General features: G+C 40.4%; 1 long non-coding RNA gene across 2 annotated transcripts in view; it reads right to left on the reverse strand.

Moving 5' to 3' along the window:
- The window catches only part of LOC136881206 (uncharacterized), a 986,266-nt gene that overhangs the window by 663,193 nt on the left and 300,699 nt on the right, over nucleotides 1-22,374 (reverse strand). The window contains exon 1 of one of the 2 annotated variants that reach the window (XR_010860996.2): nucleotides 20,633-20,796. The exons of the other annotated variant lie outside the window; for it this stretch is intronic. This is a non-coding gene — a long non-coding RNA (uncharacterized lncRNA). Of the gene's footprint in view, nucleotides 1-20,632; nucleotides 20,797-22,374 lie in introns of those variants that run through there. 2 annotated transcript variants of the gene reach the window in all.

Here is a 22,374-nt window from a genome sequence, read left to right on the forward strand (position 1 = left end):
TTTGTCTTCTGATACTAAAAATCCAGAGTATACAATTCACTTCGGCGACCCCCGAAAACTATGTATTCGACACTATTTTCGTTTAATTTTATACCTTGCCCCCCCCCCTGACCCTCCACCCCTAAGGGAGCTACGGATGGCTTACCCCCACAGTGCTCGTCTCTAGATAAAAAGTCATAAGTGTACCAAGTTTGGATGAAATTGCTCCAGTGGTTTAGGAGGAGATGTGTCATTTACACACACACACACACACACACACACACACACACACACACACACACACACACACAAACATGCATGCATACATCCATTTTTATGTTTAGTAAGAAGATTATGCTTGCTTTATTATTACACTGAGATATTTTATTTTGAACACTGCAGAGATCTAAACTTAAACTGTATATCCGAAGAAATCATTCGAATCCGAGGAATGAATATTACTTCGCTCGCGGCATGCCCAATCATGAGTATGGCTTCGATAATATTAGTCATCAGTTTCAGTGTCGTGTTCATTGCAGAGGGCAGGATTCTTATTCTTAAGAAGGATAATTGGTGCCACAATCGTCCGCTCTAAGATGTACGAGGGTACTCCAGGTGACTCCAAGTCTTTTGAAGCTCTGCCGTGTAGTCGATTGACTTGTAAATGTGTAGAACATCGGGTAATTCTTATAAAAGTTGCTTGTTGAAGGAAATGAATGGCATGATATATGATAGCAAGAATGAAGAGGATGAAACCCGGCGCCGGCACATATGCCACTCCTCTCGAATAGCTCAAGACTTAACGTCCCGATCCGACGGACGAATCATCATCAACACCGTCATATGCCCTCACACCATATAAGACCAAAAACAGCTTCCTACGTCCTGGACGTAAAATGGCTCCTTGAATATTGTGTTCTCTACCTATCTCTATGTACGTTGCCTAGCGACAGCGACTCTATGCATTTAATCTTGGTGACAGCACGTTGGATTGTCATATCCCAATGCACGTTTTCCGATGTTTTTTCGCAGTTAATTGTCATTACAGAAGATGTTCAAAATGTCCACCTCCTGCTTGAATACAGACCTCACATAGATGTATCATTGACTTGGATCGAATGTTTCCTGATCGATGGATAGATAAAAGTGACCCGATTGCTTGGTCTCCACGCTCACCTGACTGAACCCTCTCGTTTTCTACTTGTGGGGCCATTTAAAATCATCGGTGTATTCGTCTCCGCTGCCTGATGTGGAAACTCTTCGGAATCGAATTGTGGCATCGTGTGAGGACATACGCAATACTCCTGGGCGTTTGGGATCGTGTTCGCAGGTCAATGAGGCATCGATGTGAGGTCTGCATTCAAGCAGGAGGTTGACATTTCGAACTTCTTCTGTAATGACAGTGACCTGCGGAAGAAAAAACGTTCCGGTGAAGTTCAGTGTTGTGAACGCCATAACTCGGAAATGAAGCATTTCCGGACACATGTTGTAATGCACTATTTTGATTGTCTACATGTAACCAATACACACCTGAAATTATGCCCCCTATTTTTGAAACACCTTGTATATACGGTACTCAAAAACTGTATTCGTTATTACTCGAAATTTCAGTAACTCGAAATAAAATTTAGTTCCCGAGATGATTCGATATATGGAGGTTCCACTGTATTTATTACACAAGTACAACAACACAGTGAATGTAATAACAAGTAGAGATGTTCATTTAAAATAACCTCAACAATGTTATTCACGATAAACATGATTGGATTGTTGATGAGTCTGTCACATCATTTAAACTCTGGCAATATCCGGTCAATATACGTAAGCAGAACAGAAATAATTAATTTCTTGCTGCGTAAGTTATACTGAAAATGGCCTGTAGGCCTATTTCTATCCAATGGAAATACAGGAATATCATTATTCTCTTAATACTCAAACGAAAGTTCACCGTTCATTGACCTTCACGGCCTCTGACGTAACCACAACGTTGCTGTCGCTAAAGCGCACGCGCTGATCGCTCGCCCGCACACTTATATCCTGCGTACCCGCGGGACGAATAGTCCAGCGTGAGCATCTCTCTTCTAGAGCAACGGCAGAAGTTGTCTGTGTCCCTGTGCAAGCCACGGAGGGAAATGAGTTAGTGAGGGAGTAAATTAGTGAAGAGCGACCCGTTAGTTTAATGCGTGTTCAAGAGACTGAGTTGCAATTCATGCATCATTTCTTGGTAAGAGCACGACAGTTGGCAGCATATCAAGGAATGAAGTCAAACATGAAATGAAACTTTAATTGAAAGGAAACTCAGAAACCATCCGGAGCGTTTAGTAGATGCTCGTATTCATTACACTCGCTCCAGATTACTCTAGTATGAATAATTTCTGTGAATAGGGATGCCTCGAATAGAGAATACTGTGAATACTGGCGGGAAACAGCAGGGGTGTTAGATAACTTCCTCCTCTAGCATACCATTCCCCTGGTTCATTCTTTATTTTTCTGAAACTGCTGGTACGTAACACGCTGGTTCATCATAGTATTCCAGCTATTTTTGATCCCCACTCTGACGCGCTGACTGGATTGCTCAATGTACTCAATAAACGGAATAATGGCAGAGTCTAATTTACTACCTGGTCTAGAATTACAATTTCGGCCTATTCCAAATTATAGCACCTCAATTCACTAAGTAACTCAAAATTCAACCCTGAAATGAGCCGTTTCTTAAGAAAAGCTTCTTCCTCTTCACTTGTATTAAATTCTGCATTCATTTTATTCCAAAATAGAACGAAGAGGGGTTTTCTCCTCTGGCTTGGAGGAAAAAATTACCTACCTACAAGTCAGATAGATTTTACCCCGCCAGTGTAGTGAATTGAGATTTTCCAACTTATCGGATACTCCTAGAAAACAGAGAGTGAAAGGGCATAGTTTATGCCGAGGGACTCTCCACTCTTCGCCCCCCCCTCACACCCCTACCTCCCCCCCCACCCGCCCTCCAAAATAAAAGAGTGTTCACGGCACACGGCTGTCTGCGGCCAGGTCATTCCAGCTCTGGAACTTTGGACTGTTAGATCGTTAGCGTACTGCTGTTCGTTAAAAGTGAGGGAATGTGAGATTTTTCATTTAATCGAGTACCGTATTTCATATGATAGCATTGCTTTCAATCGTAACATTCCTACTGGCGTCATTATAATTACCTATGTTGATTTCAGTTGGGAAAACCGCTAAGGCAGTCATTCTGAGGATGTAAAAGGCAGGTGGAGCTATGCAATTTATTACAATCTTACTCAACGTGTACACTACGTAACCTAGAATTCTGTATACAATGAAGAATTCCGTAGCGAAGCACGGGTACATCAGCTAGTCAATAATAAAATAAAGATTTTAATGTACTGTATACCTCCTACATTGGAAAATGCTGTAGGTACCATGCGAGCTGGCCGTGCGGTTAGTGACGCATAGTTGTGAGCTTGCATTCGGAAATGGTTGGTTCGAATTCCATCGCCGGCAACCCTGAATATAGTTTTCCATGGTTTCTCATTTTCACACGAGGCAAATTCTCGGGCTGTACGTCAGTTAAGGCCATGGTCGCTACGTTTCCATGCCTAAAATTTTCCCATCAATTTTCGAAAACCTAAATATGTTAGTACGTCGTTAAACCACTAGGAAAAAAATACGGTAGGTTTTTGTCTTCATATGTATCAATGTATATTAAGTGATTTTTCTACAATTCTTATTCATCTTCATATATATAAAAAAATTATCAGGTGATTTTTCTGTAGTTCTTGTTCTTATTCAGTGTTATTAATAATTTTCTTTTTTTCTGCAGTTTGGACTTAGAGAGTGAATATAGGGACACCTGTGGTTAAAAACAGTGTTGGCAACACTGCCTTCAGTAGAAGTGTTGTACCGAACTCGATAGCTGCAGTCGCTTAAATGCGACCAGTACAAAGTATTTGGGAAATAGTAGGTTCGAACCCCACTGCCAGTAGCCTGAAGATGGTTTTCCGTGGTTTCCCATTTTCACACCAGGAAAATTATTAATTAAGGCCATGACCGCTTCCTTTCCACTTCTAGACCTTTTCTGTCCCATCGTCGCCTTAAGACCTATCTATGTCGGTACGACGTAAAACAACTTGTAGGCTAAAAATAATGTGTTCTGCGGGCAAAGAGAAGCCACTGCCAGCGCCTGGCAAGTTACAGGTTTCTGAGTTGTGTCGTCAGTTGCCGTGAGACCTGCAAAGTTAAGCTTCAGAGACAACAGCAAGGTACAAGACAAGTGTGTATAGAAGAACATTTATTGTGTAAGTCTGCCGCCAATTATTTATGTGAAGAATAATTGTTCTCCGTTATGACAGATAGCCAAATATGGCTGGGGGAGTGGATTATCTAACGATCACCTCAAAGCCGTTCTCAAATTTAAATCTGTACAAACAGTAATCCCCAATATTGAAAGTTTATTTCTGAAGTAGTCCACCTTCGTAGGGTAATGGTTAGCAGTATTAGCTGCCGTCCTCCAATGCCTGCGTTCGATTTCCGGTTGTGTTTGAAAAAAGCTGCACTACCTCGGGATGAGGACAGGAGTTCACCCACAAGAAAACCCTTCCATTTTAAAATCTCCGATCTGACTTAGATTTGGTTCGACGACTTCAGCAGGAATGTTTTATTTAGCCATATCAAAATTAGATGCCCAGTCAAATCCAGTACCGGTCAAATATTTAGGACCACACAAAGAAATCACGAAATGCCATCTAGAACCCAAAATTGTGCCACTAGACCTATGTAATTTTCTTTCTGAGCTATCGCATCTAGTAGGATACATGTCACTTGATTTCATTGAATTAGTCCAAATACAGGAGAAGTTATGAATTTTTAACACTTGTGAGGTCACACCAAAATATCAAAAATTTTGGTAATGTACAGTATATGCTCTGATTGGTTGCAAGTATCACCACCAAGATTTTTTAAAGACTTAGCCTTTGTCACGCATGATCCAATGTCTCAGGAAAAACTGTCAATGTCAAACTGATCTGCCCTGATAGCCTCATTTGCACTATGCGGATGGCAACCAAGAACACATTTCTGATGCCGATAGCTCACACTGAGACCTATGACAAGAACAGGGAAAAATTGACCACTTTAGCGCTGGTTTGAAACAAAAAATAAACGCAAAAAAATCGGTGCCGCATTTTCGGAACTTTTATATGTATACTAAAATGACCCCCCAACTAATGCTAAGTCTATAAAATAATCTTGCCGGTCATACTTGAAACAAATTAGAATATATAGTAGGGCCTACATAATATTTCTAAAAATGTTGACTTTCCGATGTGACCTTCCAATAGTTAAAAATGTATAACTTATACAATACTTGGCGTACATCACTGAAATCAGGCGCCGTATATCATATTAGATGCGAGAGCTCAGAAAAAACAACAACACAGAGGTCTAGTAGAACAATTTTAGTTTTCTCATTTAAGCAACGCAAAGGCAGGAAAAGTGGCCTGCCATTTCATATGTCAAGCTCTCACTTCTTCTCTTTCGCACATATTACTTCCCTAGCCTCGGCAATCACTGGTACTATTCGGTGAATCGGATCGCGCAGTCCTGCGTACGTATACACATAGTATGTAAAAACCGACACAGTACCATGAAAGGAAAACAATTATTGCCGTAGAAAACATTTTTTAATGGTGGATTAACGTCGCATTAACACGTCGAAGGTTCTCTGCGGAAAACATCCTGTGGGTGGGGGTGGTAGAATAACACCCATGGTAAACCCTACCTGTCGTAAAAGGGGCCCAGAGGCTCGGAACTTCGGAGCGTGGTTTGGTGACCACAGGGCCCTTAGCTGAGTCCTGGCAATGCTTCCACTTACTTGTGCCAGGCTCCTCACTTTCATCTATCCTATCCGATCTTCCTTGGTCCACTCTTGTTCTTTTCCGACCCAGACGCTATTAGGTTTGCGAGGGCTAGGAAGTCTTTCATGTTCACGCCCTTTGTGCCCTTGCCATTCTTTGTGCGATACCTTCATTTTTCGAAGTGTCGCATCCCTTCACTTTTTCCTCTCTGATTAGTGTTATATAGAGGATGGTTGCCTAGTTATACTTCCTCTTAGAACAGTAATCACTACCACCACCATCTCTGAGGAAAGTTGTTAGGACTGGGAAGGAAGCGGCCGTGGCCTTAATTAAGGTACAGCCGCAGCAGTTGTCTGGTGTGCCATTCGCCTCATGGAGTGGCAGTGATTGCTGAGGTTAGGGAAGTAATATGTGTGGCTGTGTATTTGTGTGTGTAAGAGGGAGGGAGAGAGAGAATGATAGATACATGAACCGGCCAGCCGCCCCGCCGCTTTTCCTGTAACGTCCGAGTTGCTTAAAGATTTTCAATTGTAAAATTCATTCCTTTAATGGAAAATGAGAGTAGGAAATTTTATGATTAAAGAGAGAACTGAAAAATTATCTACACTAATTTATTGTGCTTGTATGACTTTTAAAGGAATAATAATAATAATAATAATAATAATAAGAAGAAGAAGAAGAAGAAGAAGAAGAAGAAGAAGAAGAAGAAGTAGAAGACGAAGAAGAAGAAGAAGAATTTATCGAACCGACAGGCCTTGAGAAGATCTCACAGCAAAACCGTCTCCAAAAAGTCAAGAAGGCATTAGGGTTAGTTCAAGACATCTACAACAAAAAATGCATGTCAAGACAGACAAAAATTCGGCATTACAACACAGTCATAAAACCAACAGTCCTTTACGCAAGTGAAACATTGTCACTTAACAGTAAACAAGAATTAGAAGAAATAAAAAAGCAAGAGAGGAAGATCATCAGGAAAATCCTAGGAGCAAGATATACCCAAGATGGTTACAGGCTACAATCAATCAAAACAACAGAAAAAGTTTCAAACATTGAAATTGACATTAAGAAAAGACGAATGAAATTCTTTGGACACCTCACAAGATTACCAGAAAATCGACTGTCAAAAATAATATTAAATTATGTTAGCTCACTTAAGAATTCAACACCTTGGCTGGACGAATTTCGAAAGGACCTCAAAAACGGAAATATATGTGCAACAGACATTTTAGAAAGAGACACCTTCAGACACAAAGTCAACAAGTGGGAAGTTACATCAGAGCAACCAAAGCAAAAACAGTGCAGACCGAAATGGTCGGAAGAACGTAAACAAGCCTTCTCAGAGAGAATGAAAGCCTATTGGAAGAACAAGAAGAACCCAAAGAAAGCTTGATTGAGTTGTTTGCTTAACGTCTTCCATTATTGGGAGAATACGCTAATAATAATAATAATAATAATAATAATAATAATAATAATAATAATAATAATAATAATAATAATAATAATAACTAGGTGACCCGTGCGAGAAATCTCGCATGCTCATTAAGTATGAGGTGGAGTAGCTCCCTGGTGAACTAACGTATGCACAACTCAGTACAATATTAGACAATCTAATTTACCACTTAACGTAATCTTTGATTTTTAACTCTCATGGTATCCACTTCAACGGAAGCAAATGCAAGTGCATTCTTATACAGACGAATGTTCCGAAAGTAACTTTGGTTTTACTGTCATTCTTTTCCTAACTCGTAATTACAGCATAATTATTACTATGACATAAAACAGGCCTCCCAGCGGCCGAAATGTGAAGTGGATGGCCCGTATTTTCCTACAGCAACAGCATTTGCAAATTTCACACTTCGTACGATTTTTTTAAAACTCATGTTTTGAAGAAATTATCGATATTTATGAAATGAGAGTGGAATTTGTCACTGCTAATGTCTATTCTCTTTCATTTGAATGCTCATTTGACACGGTCGGTTACTCGCGAGCGCCGCAAAAGGGATCAGTACTACTGAAATAATGTGTATGTTGGGTATTCATCCCGAAGGCTGGTTTGATCCTCCACAGCACCGCCAGCAGCTGCCATAGATAACATAGGCTTCACTGAAGGGGCATACTAGGAAATGAGGAGTGAGGTATTTTTCCCGTTGCTTTCCTCACTGAGACAGAAGTTCCTATTACAGTACATAGGTCTGTCAAGCCCACTGAAATGCAAGCACCAACCCACCCTATGAGTGATATTTTCATACCATTCGTAACAGGGACTGGCTGCATAAGGAATGGTATTACTGGCATCACTCACACCTCGGTCACTTTCATATTGTCAAAGCCAAGAATGTGACAGACAGGTCAATGATAGTAACAAATTTATTCTACCCCTTACCAGAAGATGTAGTGCACTGTAAACGCTGCATCTCGCCGACAAGGGCTTACTGAAATAACATATATGATAAAGGACACAGATGTTCACATGATGGTGCCCAAATATCTGATAAGGTATGAAACGAACCCAGGATTTCCTGGATCAAAGGCCAGAACGCCATGGAGCCGGACATTTTCCTGGTGTAAAAATGGGAAACTACGGAAAACTATCTTCAGGGCTGCCGATCGAACCCACAATCTTTCGAATGCAAGCTCATAGCTGCGCCCCCCTAATCGCACAGCCAACTCACTGGGCATGTTTACTTTAAAATATCTCAAAATATATGCAATTACTCCTTAAACTGTATATTATCTGGCATTTTATTTGTTTGATAAATTTAAAACGAGAAATTGGAGGGCTTTAAATACAATGGTAAAATGTGCCACATACGGTCCAACGCAGAACGGCTCCTACCTTGATCTTTTTCGTACGATAATTTCGTAGAAGATATAATTGTTTCTACATTAACGGCTCGTAGACTGCATTGTATTGTAGTGTACTGTTTGTCTACACCTTTACCCCGTTTCCTGATACGGAGTCTCGGCATTTTTCTACGACTGGATGCTCTTCCTGACGCTAACCTCAGTTGAGGAGCTAATGGAGATGTAATGAATGATTCTGAATGAAATTGCGTAAGGAGGTGTGAGGAGGAATCTGCTGTAGCCTATGAATAGGAACTATCGTGGTATTTGCCTGGAAGTGAAAACAGGAAACTACGGGAAACCAATTCTCAGGACAGCCCACTTTGGGGTTCCAACTCACTCATCTCCCGAATGAAGAGCTTGGCTCCTTAGCCGTAGTACATTATCACGTACGGTCCCTCTGCTCGGCATTAACGGCTCGTAGACTAACTCGTCAATTAGTCATTTTTCAGGTACTGGTACTCGAGATGACGGCGTGCTGCTCGACCACTGTGACTGTAGCTCCACGCAGAGCTGACGTCGCATGGATTTCCCAGGCGAAGGCTGCCGTACTACGTCACATTTTCACCCAGTTACCCTGACCTATCTAGCAGGGTGTTTTTACCCGAATATTGCTCCATATTAATTGACGGTTATGAACACGTTGCACTATTGTGTGGAAAAAAAGTAATAATAATAATAATAATAATAAAAAAGACGGGTCAGAGAAATTGCCAAGGTTAGCAACTGGCAATGAAATGTCTAATTGAAGACATCATTTCGGAGTGCGAGGCAGTTCGTTCTCTCCTACGCTTCCAATGTTACCTCCTAAAATGTTGAAAAACAAATTATACCACAAGCTTCAGGAAAGACTGCTAATTTCAGTGGTATAACTATTCTCCACATAGTCCGACTCCTTGGCTGAATGGTCAGCATTGAGGCCTTCGGTTCAAAGGATCCCGAGTTCGATTCCCGGCCGGGTCGTGGATTTTAATCGTGTCTGATTAATTCTTATGGTTAGGGGACTGAGTGTTTGTCCCAAAACTTTACTCTTCATATTCATACAACATTCTACACTACCAACCACCACAGAAACACGCAATAGTGATTACATCCCTCCATTTAGGGTTGAGTCAGGAAGGGCATCCGGCCGTAAAGCAGGGGAAAATCCACATGTATGACACAGTTCGCAACCTCGACCCCACAAGTGTGGTAAAGGAGGTAGATAAAGGAAAAAAAAGAACTATTTTCCACATAAACCAATAGGGAACATGCATGATCCGGGGTTTTAATTAAAAATATGCTAATCTGATACAAAATTACATGCAGAATTCAAAAATGTGATCAGAATGTACAAATAATAACTCCAAACATGATAAAAATCTACGAAAATGTCATGTCACGCAAGTACGCGATCTCATTGGTCTGACGTCATCGTACAGGTTGACTGAATTAGCAGACGAAATAACACGTAGTGTGCTGTGAGAAGCAGGATACACTTCGCGTATTTATACTTTACGTTAGTGTCTAGTATGGTTAAATTCGAGGTCTATACATTGGATAATAATCTGAGTGGTATATTTTAGACTTAAAATGAATCCTGCGCAGACAGTGAGGCAGAAAACTTATAAATGGTGTAGAGTTCCGATGTGCAATAGCACATCGCATACCATCCCAAACAAATTGTTTAAAAACGTTCCAAAGACGCTAAAACTAGGGAGAAATGGATTTTGGCGAGCTGGAGAAATGCTGGTGATATATCGGAAAAGTCAACAGTTTATTTTTTTGAAGATTTTAACGTAAGATGAATTTGTTTGAATTTCAAATAACTTTTCCATGTCAGCTGTTCTAGTGGTAAAACTTTAAATTTTAATGTATGATGCTTTATTTAAATGCTTCAATTACATCTTGGAATATGAAAGTAATAAATGGTGCATTAAATAATGCTGATTATTAAAGTATTCTCCAAACCTAACTTATGTTTTGGGTGATCCATGTCAAGATAATAAATCAAAGGGGTTATGAACCATTTTGACAGCTCTAATTCTACCAATATATCTTGGCATGGGACAGTTATGTATGTCTTTATTGAAGAGCTTAATTGGTAAAAACAAAGGGTAAAAATACCGCGCGAGTTGGCCGTGCGGTTAGGAGCGCGCAGCTGCGAGCTCGCATCCGGGAGATAGTGGGTTTTGAACCCCACTGCCGGCAGCCCTGAAGATGGTTTTCAGTGGTTTCCCCATTTTCACACCAGGCAAATGCTGAGGCTGTACCTAAGGCCACGGCCGCTTTGTTCCCATGCCTAGGCCTTTCCTGTGCCATCGTCGCCATTATGTGACGGTGTGACGTAAAGCAAACGGAAAAAAGTTAGTCACAGCACCCAAAGACATTCCTGTATTGAGCGACTAAAATGTCACCAGGACACTTTTCTTTCCTGATATGCTCAGCTTGTTAAAAGCCAAATGTAATTAATGTTACTGGCTTCACGCCCCGCTAACTACTTCTACGATTTTCGGAGACGCCGATGTGCAGGAATTTAGTCCTGCAGGAGTTATTTTTACGTGCCAGTAAATCTACCGACACGAGGCTGACGTATTTGAGCACCTTCAACTACCACCGGACTGAACCAGGATCGAACCTGCCAACTTGGGGTCAGAAGGCCAGCACCTCAACAGTCTGAACCACTCAGCCCGACTTGTGAAAACTAGATGAAGTCATATTTACCTTTATCATGTTTAACTTTTTCCCTCCACAAAGATATTTAATTCTCTTTCATGGGCCCCGGTAGTGGGTAGGCCAGTTGTCCCAACCATAAATATATATTTTTTGGGGAATGATAGATTATAGCCCTATAGTACTATGATCTTTCTTTCTTTCCTTCTTTCTTTCTTTCTTTCTTTCTTAATCAGTTTATCCTTCAGGGTTGGTTTTCTCTCGGACTCAGCGAGGGATTTCACCTCTACCACTTCAAGGGCAGTGTCCTGGAACGTGAGACTTTGAGTATGGTGATGAAACTGGTGAGGAGGGCCATTACCTCGTCCAGGAGGCCTCACCTGTTATGCTCAACAGGGGCCTTGTTGGAGGATGGGAGGATCGGAAGGGATAGACAAGGAAGAGGGAAGGAAACGGCCGTGGCCTTAGGTGCCTGGAGGAGAAGTAGGAAAATACGAAAAACCACTTCGAGGTTGGCTGAGGTGGGATTTGAAACCCTTCTACTCAGTTGACCTCCCGAGGCTGAGTAGACCCCGTTCCAGCCCTCGTACTATTTGTTTTCAACTTTCATGGCAGAGCCGGGAATCGAAACCGGGCCTCCGGGAGTGGCACACATTAACCACTACACCACAGAAGCGGACTAGTACTACAATGCTACCTATATGTTTATGTTAGTGCTGAAATCCGATTTCTTACTTTACTAATGCTGAAAGCCCGAAAATGTAATGTTTAATAGGGGAATCAGTCTAGAAGGAAATGTTGAAAGTGATGTGATATCTATCCAGGTTCAGTTGTTATCCTAATACTATGGGTTACAGTACATTGCACGTATATAAAAGATGCCACTTACAAACTTGTTTTTTATCCGCGAAATTCTGTGGCCACAAAAGTCACTATTTTTCAAGAATGACGACATCTACACATGATAGATTGTCTGATTGTGCTGTTTTGAACCTTCTTTCTGTCATTTTGAAGTTATTCGCGATCATGAATAATAAACAATCGGCTTTTAGCAACGGCTGATGCATAACGGCTGGTTGAGCTCCATGCGGTACTGGATCGTGACGTCACAGCGCGCCGCTTACGTCAGAGGCCGTTTCACTCGTTTGGGAACATGCATCATTTTCAAAAATATTTTTTTTGAAAAGTACACCAATGAAATAGTATGTAAACGTATTACATTGTGGTATGTTGCCTTGTTTTCTACCATTAAAAAAACATTTAATAGTGCCTTTCCGCAAGGCGAGTGAAACGGCCTCTGACGTAAGCGGCGCGCTGTGACGTCACGATCCAGTACCGCATGGAGCTCTGCCAGCCGTTGTGCATCAGCCGTTGCTAAAAGCCGATTGTTTATTATTCATGATCGCGAATAACTTCGAAATGACAGAAGAAAGGTTCAAAACAGCACAGTCAGACAATCTACCATGTGTAGATGTCATCATTCTTGAAAAATGTGACTTTTGTGGCCGCAGAAATTAGCGGATAACAAGCAAGTTTGTAAGTGGCGTTCTTTATATACGTGCAATGTACTGTAAACCATAGTATTAGGATAACAACGAACCTGGATAGATTTCACATCACTTTCAACATTTCCTTCTAGACTGATTCCCCTATTAAAGAATAACATTACATTTTCGGGCTTTCAGCATTAGTAAAGTAAGAAATCGGATTTCAGCACTAACATAAACATATAGGTAGCATTATAGTACTAGTCCGCTTCTGTGGTGTTGGGGCAACTGGCCTGCCCATTTCCGGGGCCCATGAAAGATAATTAAATATCTTTGTGGAGGGAAAAAGTTAAACATGATAAAGATAAATATGACTTCATCTAGTTTTCACAAGTTGGACTGAGTGGTTCAGACGGTTGAGGTGCTGGCCTTCTGACCCCAACTTGGCAGGTTCGATCCTGGTTCAGTCCGGTGGTATTTGAAGGTGCTCAAATACGTCAGCCTCGTGTCGGTAGATTACTGGCACGTAAAAGAACTCCTGCAGGACTAAATTCCTGCACATCGGCGTCTCCGAAAATCGTAGAAGTAGTTAGCGGTGCGTGAAGCCAATAACATTAATTACATTTGGCTTTTAACAAGCTGAGCATATCAGGAAAGAAAAGTGTCCTGGTGACATTTTAGTCGCTCAATACAGGTGCTGTGACTTTTACTTTTTTTTTTGGCTTTACGTCACACCGTCACATATAGGTCTTATGGCGACGATGGGACAGGAAAGGCCTAGGAATGGGAACAAAGCGGCCGTGGCCTTAGGTACAGCCTCAGCATTTGCCTGGTGTGAAAATGGGAAACCAGGGAAAACCATCTTCAGGGCTGCCGGCAGTGGGGTTCAAAACCTTCTATCTCCCGGATGCGAGCTCACAGCTGCGCGCTCCTAACCGCACGGCCAACTCGCGCGGTATTTTTACCCTTCGGTTTATTGACTTGGCTTGTATAACCTGAAACTTAGGCTAAGTTGGATAATATTTTAAACACCTACATCACTATTTTCACCTGTGTGCAATTATGTTATTTATTTCATTAATATTATGGTAATTATTATAATTGAGCATTGTTAACTTATAAGACCCCCAACAGACAAACATTGGTTTTGTGTAGAGTTATACATTTGTTAAATTCACGTTGTTTCCTTTCATGATGTACACGCCTATTCTTTGTTACATTATAGAGTATTTAGATATAGCCTAAATTTCTTTACCAATTAAGCTCTTCAATAAAGACATACATAACTGTCCCGTGCCAAGATATATTGGTAGAATTAGAGCTGTCAAAATGGTTCATAACCCCTTTGATTTATTATCTTGACATGGATCACCCAAAACATAGGTTAGGTTTGGAGAATACTTTAATAATCAGCATTATTTAATGTACTGTTTATTACTTTCATATTCCAAGATGTAATTGAAGCATTTAAATAAAGCATCTATCTATATAAATAAAATTGTAGGGGGTCCGCTGTCTGTAATTTCTTTTGTTTTGCCAATTTTTCAGATATTTATCCGTTTTAGGTCAACTCAAGACCGAATCGGTGGTTTTTACGTTTCGTGTCTGTTTGTTTGTCTGTTTGTCTGTCTGTTTGTTTGTCTGTTCCACCATCACGTCGAAACGGCTGGATAGATCTCAACCAAACTTCATATTTAGAATATACTCATCCCGGGGAAGGTTTCGATATGCATATTGTTTTAAAATCTTTGAATACACGGGGGGTTTATAGGAAAACCAGAATGGTTTTTCCACCATCACGTCGAAACGGCTGGATAGATCTCAACCGAACTACATATTTAGAGTATACTCAATCCGGGCAAGGTTTTGATATGCATATTATTTTAAAATATTTGAATAGACGGGGTTTTACAGGAAAAACAGAATGGTTTTCCTCCATTTTCTCTTATACTATTGATTTTCTGTAAACTTAGTTTACCGTACGTGAAACGTCTCTTCATTATAAACAACTTTCGTTATGTTCATAATTTACCTTACTCTTCACATGACGGAGAAATTTACAATTTTCCGCTGGTATCATGCTCTGCATTGAGTGACCGACAGAACGACAACGAACCTACAGGTTACCATGGCAACGTCTCTGACTGCATGCCAGCAGGGAAGTAACGTATTGCCATTTTCCTCATCATGCTTTTAAATTCGTGGTTGTTCCTCGGGTAGAAGGCAAGAGAGGCGTCAATCGGCCTATCTGCGGGATATTGGCGGAATATCGTTGGATGTTATAACCGCCCTCGAATAGATTAGGTAATAACACCATTAGTCATCTTCTTATTATTTGTTTACCTAGGAATCACTGGATCTAAATTTCTCCTCTGTTACCGCTTTATTATATCCATAACACACACTAGCATAATTTATTGAGGGGATTTGATTTTCCAATACGTTAACTTGGCATTTACATATTTGTCGTTATCCGGCTGTCCTCAGTTATAATCCATTTTCTATTACTTTCAACTTTCTTAACTGTATTATGTTCTTCCTTAATTACGCCGTATGTACGCGAATGCTACAAACTACTGGATGTATTTCCACCAAGACTCATATTTAGAATACACCTGTCCTTGATAGGTTTTAGGGAAAATATTGTTTCAAAATCCCTGAACTGACTGGGGGTTTATACGAAACCGAAACAGTAATTTTGCACTTCCACAAAATATACACAACCAACGTTAATTTAAATCTACCTGTCTTGGTAGAAATTAATTTATAAACTTTTTTTCTCATGTGCATCATTTCGATACGAGGATTAATAAGGGAGATATCATTAACGGACCGTTTTTCTGTACAAGTCCCATCGGACTTAACTCACGAGCGGGTGCGTGTAAAGCGTATTCCTTACAACTTGAAAACTACTGAAGACATTCGAACCAAAATTTATATTTAGCATCCACCTGTCCAAAGGTAGGTTTTAAACGTAAATAACATTTCATGTTCCGGAATGGACTGGCGGTTTATAGGGAACCGAAATGGTGATTTTACTCTTCCACAATATATACAGAACAAGACCAACCTAACTGGAAATCGACCAAACGTGATGGAATTCCACCTCTAAACCTTTTTCTTCATGTGCATTTTCCATAAATGGTCACTTTTGCAGGTTACGTCCAGCGGACATAGCCCAAAAGGTGTTTTACATGGAGCAGATTCCTTATCTATATAAATCAAATCGTAACGACTGTGTGCCTCTACACTGACTATTTTGGCGAAATTTTCGTACAACATTCCGTTATAAGGGGTAATAATGATCATCTCCATAATTTTTGGTTTAGTTTCCTGAAAGTCCTAATTTTTATCCGCCTCGCCCAAAATCCAGATTGCGGCATAATCTGCCAGAAGAAAAAGAAGATAATTGAAATTTGACAAAATTATACCTTTTCGCCTGTAACGAACGGAATACATCCCAGATCATTACATTTTTCACTTTTTATCCCCGAAGAATATCGAAATATGCAGGAAATTTTAATGATGGTGCAGACCTTCGGAAATTCCTATCACATAACGGATTGCACAATCTCCGTTCAATTTGGAATGATCTACAACCTTGGTCTTTTGACTTTTGCCGTATCTGTATCCCATTTACGTTTGATTTTTCTCTATTAATCGATGTTAAGTCAATTTGGAATTTTCACATGCATAATTCATACTTTCAGTTACAAATATGAAATACAGAATCATCATACTCTTCACGAAAATCGGCCCACCCAGTAGGCATATGTGAGCCAAATGCTATGTATGTAGCTGTCACATAATTATCCGAAAGGTAATGTAATGTGAGATAATCTTACCAAACCTTTACCCTGTTCCACGTTTCTAACTCAATCTGACCCAAGAATAGATGACATATCATATGACCAGCCATTTAGGCCACTAAATCCGGCGTGTCTTATGGTATAATCCTTTGTCGATATGACGTACGTTTAGTAGCAGTTAATCTGTAAATGAAGGTCTTCAATATTGTAAACACGCATATACTTTCGTATGTCGATCTATATATATTCACTGATGTCGATTTTTAGCCATCGAGAAAGGGTGGGTCTGATATTGTAATCAGTACTCCCCACACCGACTTTGACTGGCAGTAGGAAAGGGTTCCTTCTCCAACTCCTGTGTAAGGAAGGCCTACAATTGTAATGAATAGTTCCCTTCTCGATTTGACTTGCAGAAGGCAAGTGAGCATGCAGTTTTGTTTAAAACTCCCCTACCCGATTGTGTTTGGCAGTAGGCAAGGGTGCCCGCCATTATAAAGAAATGTCCTCATCTAAAATGTGACTTTCATTAGGCATAGTGGCCCGCTATTTTGATGGAAACTCACCAACTTGGTGTGACTGGCAGTAAGGTAGCTGGAAGTAGGAAAATGGACCTGGCATTATAATGATAACTGCACAACTCAACTTCGAGTGATAGTAGGGTAATTGCCTGCCATTATAATAAAAACTCCTCTACTGTAATCTGTCTGGAAGTAGGAAAGGGGGCTGCCATTTTAACGATACTCCCCAAATCGATTCTGTCCGCGTAGTAGGCAATGGGGCCTGCAATTATAATGTAAACTTCCCAACTCGATTGTGAATGGCAGTAGACAAGTGAGCCTGCCGTTATATCACAAATACATAACAAACTTTTTACATTGGAAACAACGTACGGGGACCTCCCCATGCTCTTTCTCGGATAACGCTAAGAGACATGCAATTTTAAAACAATCTTATTTACTGCATGTACACTATTTACGTCGATATTCAAATACAATGTAGAATACCGTAGCGAAGCACGGGTACATTCGCTAGTCATACATTAAAATTTAAAGTTTTACCACTAGAACAGCTGACATGGAAAAGTGATTTGAAAATTCAAACAAATTCATCATACGTTAAAATCTTCAAAAAAATAAACTGTAGACTTTTCCGATATATCACCAGCATTTCTCCGGCTCGCCAAAATCCATTTCTCCCTAGTTTTAGCGTCTTTGGAACATGTATAAACAATTTGTTTGGTATGGTATGCGATGTGCTATTGCACATCGGAACTCTACACCATTTACAAGTTACTGTCTGCGCAGGATTCATTTTAAGTCTAAAATATACCACTCAGATTATTATCCAATGTATAGACCTCGAATTTAACCATACTAGACACTAACGTAAAGTAGAAATACGCGAAGTGTATCCTGCTTCTCACAGCACACTATGTGTTATTTCGTCTGCTAATTCAGTCAACCTGTACGATGACGTCAGACCAATGAGATCGCGTACTTGCGTGACGTGACATTTTCGTAGATTTTTATCATGTTTGGAGTTATTATTTGTACATTCTGATCACATTTTTGAATTCTGCGTGAAATTTTGAATCAGATTAGCATATTTTTAATTAAAACCCCGGATCATGCATGTTCCCTATTAGTATAAATATTATGAACAAAAACTTGGACAAGTAAATTTAAACCCGTAAAATCATGTATGGAAATTGTCAGTAAGCGGCCACGTTTTTGTTTCTTCAGCCAATACAATATTATCCCCGGGAAACATGTAAAAATTCGTCTAACTCAAGTTTGTTACCTGAAAAGTGTTTCCATGGGCCTTTACGTTGCCTGGAAGATGGCCCGAAAAGTGGACATATAATAATGTCGCTAGCTGAGGTCATTCGGGTCGTGTACGCCAGAGGAGACAGGGCACGGTTAGGTACTTTCGGATTACGCATTGATCTGTGTCAGTTTGATTAAAATAATTGCACTTTTTCATTATTTATTATATAACTTTAAATACTTACTATACACATATTGGACTGCGTTAATATAGAAAAGGGAACTACAGAATACGTGGACCTGGAACGGACCGGCCTCGACTAGACAGCACTGCACGGTTCAGCATTGCCAATCGACCACCGGTCATTTCGTCGTTCCATATCTGAAAAAAGCGCAATTTTTCTCACCCACCGGATTCAGTGGCCGCAGGTTTAAGGAGTCTTAATAGACAGGTTAACAAACTCGACCAACACTCACGAACAAAATAATCTGCTCTATTTCAGCAGCAAAATGAAAGCGAAGGCGATGGAATATGCTCCGGGAATTTTCGGCACATCAAGTGATGTTCAAATTCGTTCCGTTTAAGAAAACAAAGAGCTAGATTAGTCGTAACTCATAACCTTGCATTAAACAAATCATGAATTCTCAACATACCCTCCGATTTTCCATTTAAACATCCAACAATTACAAGGTGTTGTAACTCAAACCATTTTAAATCATGCTTGCTATTATATTCCAGTTGTGGAATATTCCTATCCCAGCGTTTCCCAGAATCTGTGTTAGAATCCGTCAAATAGCTTGCTACACACTGCCTCTTTAAATGACCGTTACACCCTTAGAAAATCCTTGAATACCTAATGAAATCACTAAACTAGAGACGAAGGACTGAACAATTGTATGAATAAAATGACGTATTTTAGTCATTACAAATGTATAATAGTTCAGTCTGCCTCTGTGGTGTAGAAGTTAGTGTGATTAACTGCCATCCGCGGAGGCTCCGGTACGATTCCCGGCTCTGCCACGGAATTTGAAAAGCGGTACGAGGACTGGAACAGGGTCCGCTCAGCCTCGGGATGTCAGCTGAGTAGAAGGGTTTCGATTCCGTCTCAACCATGCTCGAAGTGGTTTCCCACTTCTTCTCCAGGCAAATAACGGATTGGTACCTAACTTAAGACCACAGCCGTTTCCTTCCCTCTCCAATCTTTCCAACACCCACAAGCCCCCTCTTCAGCATAGAAGGTGAAGCTGCCTGGGCGAGGTACTGGTCCTCCTTCCCAGTTGTATCCCGATCAAATGCCTAACGCTTGAGGACACTGCCCTTGAGGCGGTAGTGGTAGAATACCTGAATTAGTACAACGGAAAATCCAACCCTAGAGGGTAAAAGGATTAAATAAATTCTAATATAATAAATCAATGTAAGTCAATCAAACTTTGTTTTATAAAACTGGTATTTTAAGTACGCCCACATGACATGCACACATTTTCGTACAGAATTATTGTGACATGAAACTCTGGAATTCAACCACGAACCTGATTCAGAGCGGAAAATGTTGCTTGAAATACTGAACTCGGGAGCTAATGCTACACTCAACATAGTCGTTGAGTTTTGACTGATCAATATAGAGTATTCATAATATTTTCCTCAATTTAATAAAATTTTACGGAAATTATACACAATACCCTTAATATTAATTATTTTGGTTAATTTTTCTAGACGTTTTGAAGGTCAGTCACCGTGAAATGGGTTCATTTGAACGTGAAATCTTCATACAATTTTTTTAAAGAGTTTTGATACTACCAAATAATTTTATGTTCAAGGAGTTCTGTAAATAACGCAACTACAGTATTACTACTGTTACTGCTACTAGGTACTACTACTACTACTACTACTACTACTACTAATAATAATAATAATAATAATAATAATAATAATAATAATAATAATAATAAAGTGTTGAATCAAATCTAATCTGCAGTAGGCTATGAAGTTATTCACAACTGCAATAGATGGACTCAAGAAATTCGACTGGCAGTCAAATGGTGACTGAATCCTATTTTGTAGAGATATCCCGGATAACTCATTGTCTTGATCTAAATAGGTATAGTAAGCAGGTGAATCACTGGCAAAGTGATCACCGTTTGCTTCAACTTTTTCCAAAATAATAAAATCGAGCTGACTTGTTTGGTCTAACGATTCCTTCATTTAGATTCATGTAGTTATAAATACATTGAAACGTACACTTTACCTTTCATAAGTTGACTGCAGTCTACACGCTCACATCTTGTCCCGTATTCGTTAAAACCAAGTAAACATGTAACATTATGTGACACTGGTATTTCATGTTTAAGATATCGCGCACTACGTTATACACCCCATTTTACGGTCGCTTGACAACTTCGGAACACTCCCTCAATCCGAACACCATGTGGCGAGCACGCGGACTGACGAGCAAACACCTTTCCCCTTCCAATCGGTGAAGGCAAAGTACACACAGGAAAGATATGCCTGCTGTCAGCAAAATGTGTGCTATCAATAAGGAAGAAAATGAACTCATTACCAACACACTGCCTTTCTGTTATTGGTTTTACACAGGCGGTCTTGTAGTTCGATTGTCAGTTTTGAGTTGTTCTTTTATGGAGTTGACTTAACATCGTGTAAACAACAGACAAAGAGGGAGTCTTCACGGTCGTCAAAAAGATACGAGAAAAATCACATATTATCTGCGCACTTTTTAGTGATAGATTTACACCCTAGTGCTGAAGCGGTCGACTTTGGTTATCTTCGAGATTCGTATTGGCAACCTTTGCAACACAAACTAAGAATCGCTTATCATCGCTGTGCGCCATCTGGCGTACACTTTAAGTACTCGTACTGTTGTTGTTTACACAGCAAAGCTAAACTATAGAATTCATGCTAGGAACACTTTTCGCAACGGGAAATGTTATATAGTATTAAATATTGTGTGTGTGACACAGTTGTTTGCTTAAAATAATAAAGGTTTGTAAAATTCATATCAATCGATCATATTATCGATTCAATTCAGATTTCATTTCCATTCAGTTGGCAGCATTAACGGAACCCTTCTTACTTCTCCAACGAGTACAAAAATCTATCACTAAAAAGTGCGCGGATAATACAACCAACTGTTCTTAATAATAATAATAATAATAATAATAATAATAATAATAATAATAATAATAATGGCTTTACGTCCCACTAAATGCTTTTACGATTTTCGGAGACGCCGAGGTGTTGGAATTTGGTCCCTATCCAGTAAAACTACCGACACGATGTTGACGTATTTGAGCACCTTCAAATATCACCGGACTGAGTGAGGATAGAACCTGCCGAGTCAACTATTATTTTCAACCCAATTGAGATACTAGAGATTTCTTCATTCTTCACTATAAACCACACAATCACAGTCACAATTTGATATTTACGAAGTTCGATGGTGCCATCCTCGGGGGCCCGGGTTCGATTCCCGGTCTTTCTTTATTTCTTAATCTGCTTACCCCCAGGGTTGGTTTTTCCCTCGGACTTAGCGAAGGATCCCACCTCTACCGCCTCAAGGGCAGTGTCCTGGAGCGTGAGACATTGGATCGGGGGATACAACTGGGGATAATGACCAGTACCTCGCCCAGGCGTCCTCACCTGCTATGCTGAACAGGGGCCGTGGTGGGGGATGGGAAGATTGGAAAGGATAGGCAAGGAAGAGGGAAGGAGGTGGCCCTGGCCTTAAGTTAGGTACCAACCCGACATTTGTCTGGAGGAGAAGTGAGAAACCACGGAAAACCACTTCCAGGATGGCTGAGGTGGGAATCAAAGCCACCTTTACTCAGTTGACCTCCTGAGGCTGAGTGGACCCCGTTCCAGCCCTCGTACCACTTTTCAAATTTCGTGGCAGAGCCGAGAATCCAACCTGGGCCTCCGGGGGTGACAGCTAATCACACTAACCACTACACCACAGAGGTGGACTCGATTCCC

The sequence above is a fragment of the Anabrus simplex genome, chromosome 9, assembly GCF_040414725.1.
Source record: "Anabrus simplex isolate iqAnaSimp1 chromosome 9, ASM4041472v1, whole genome shotgun sequence".
Lineage (NCBI taxonomy): Eukaryota > Metazoa > Arthropoda > Insecta > Orthoptera > Tettigoniidae > Anabrus > Anabrus simplex.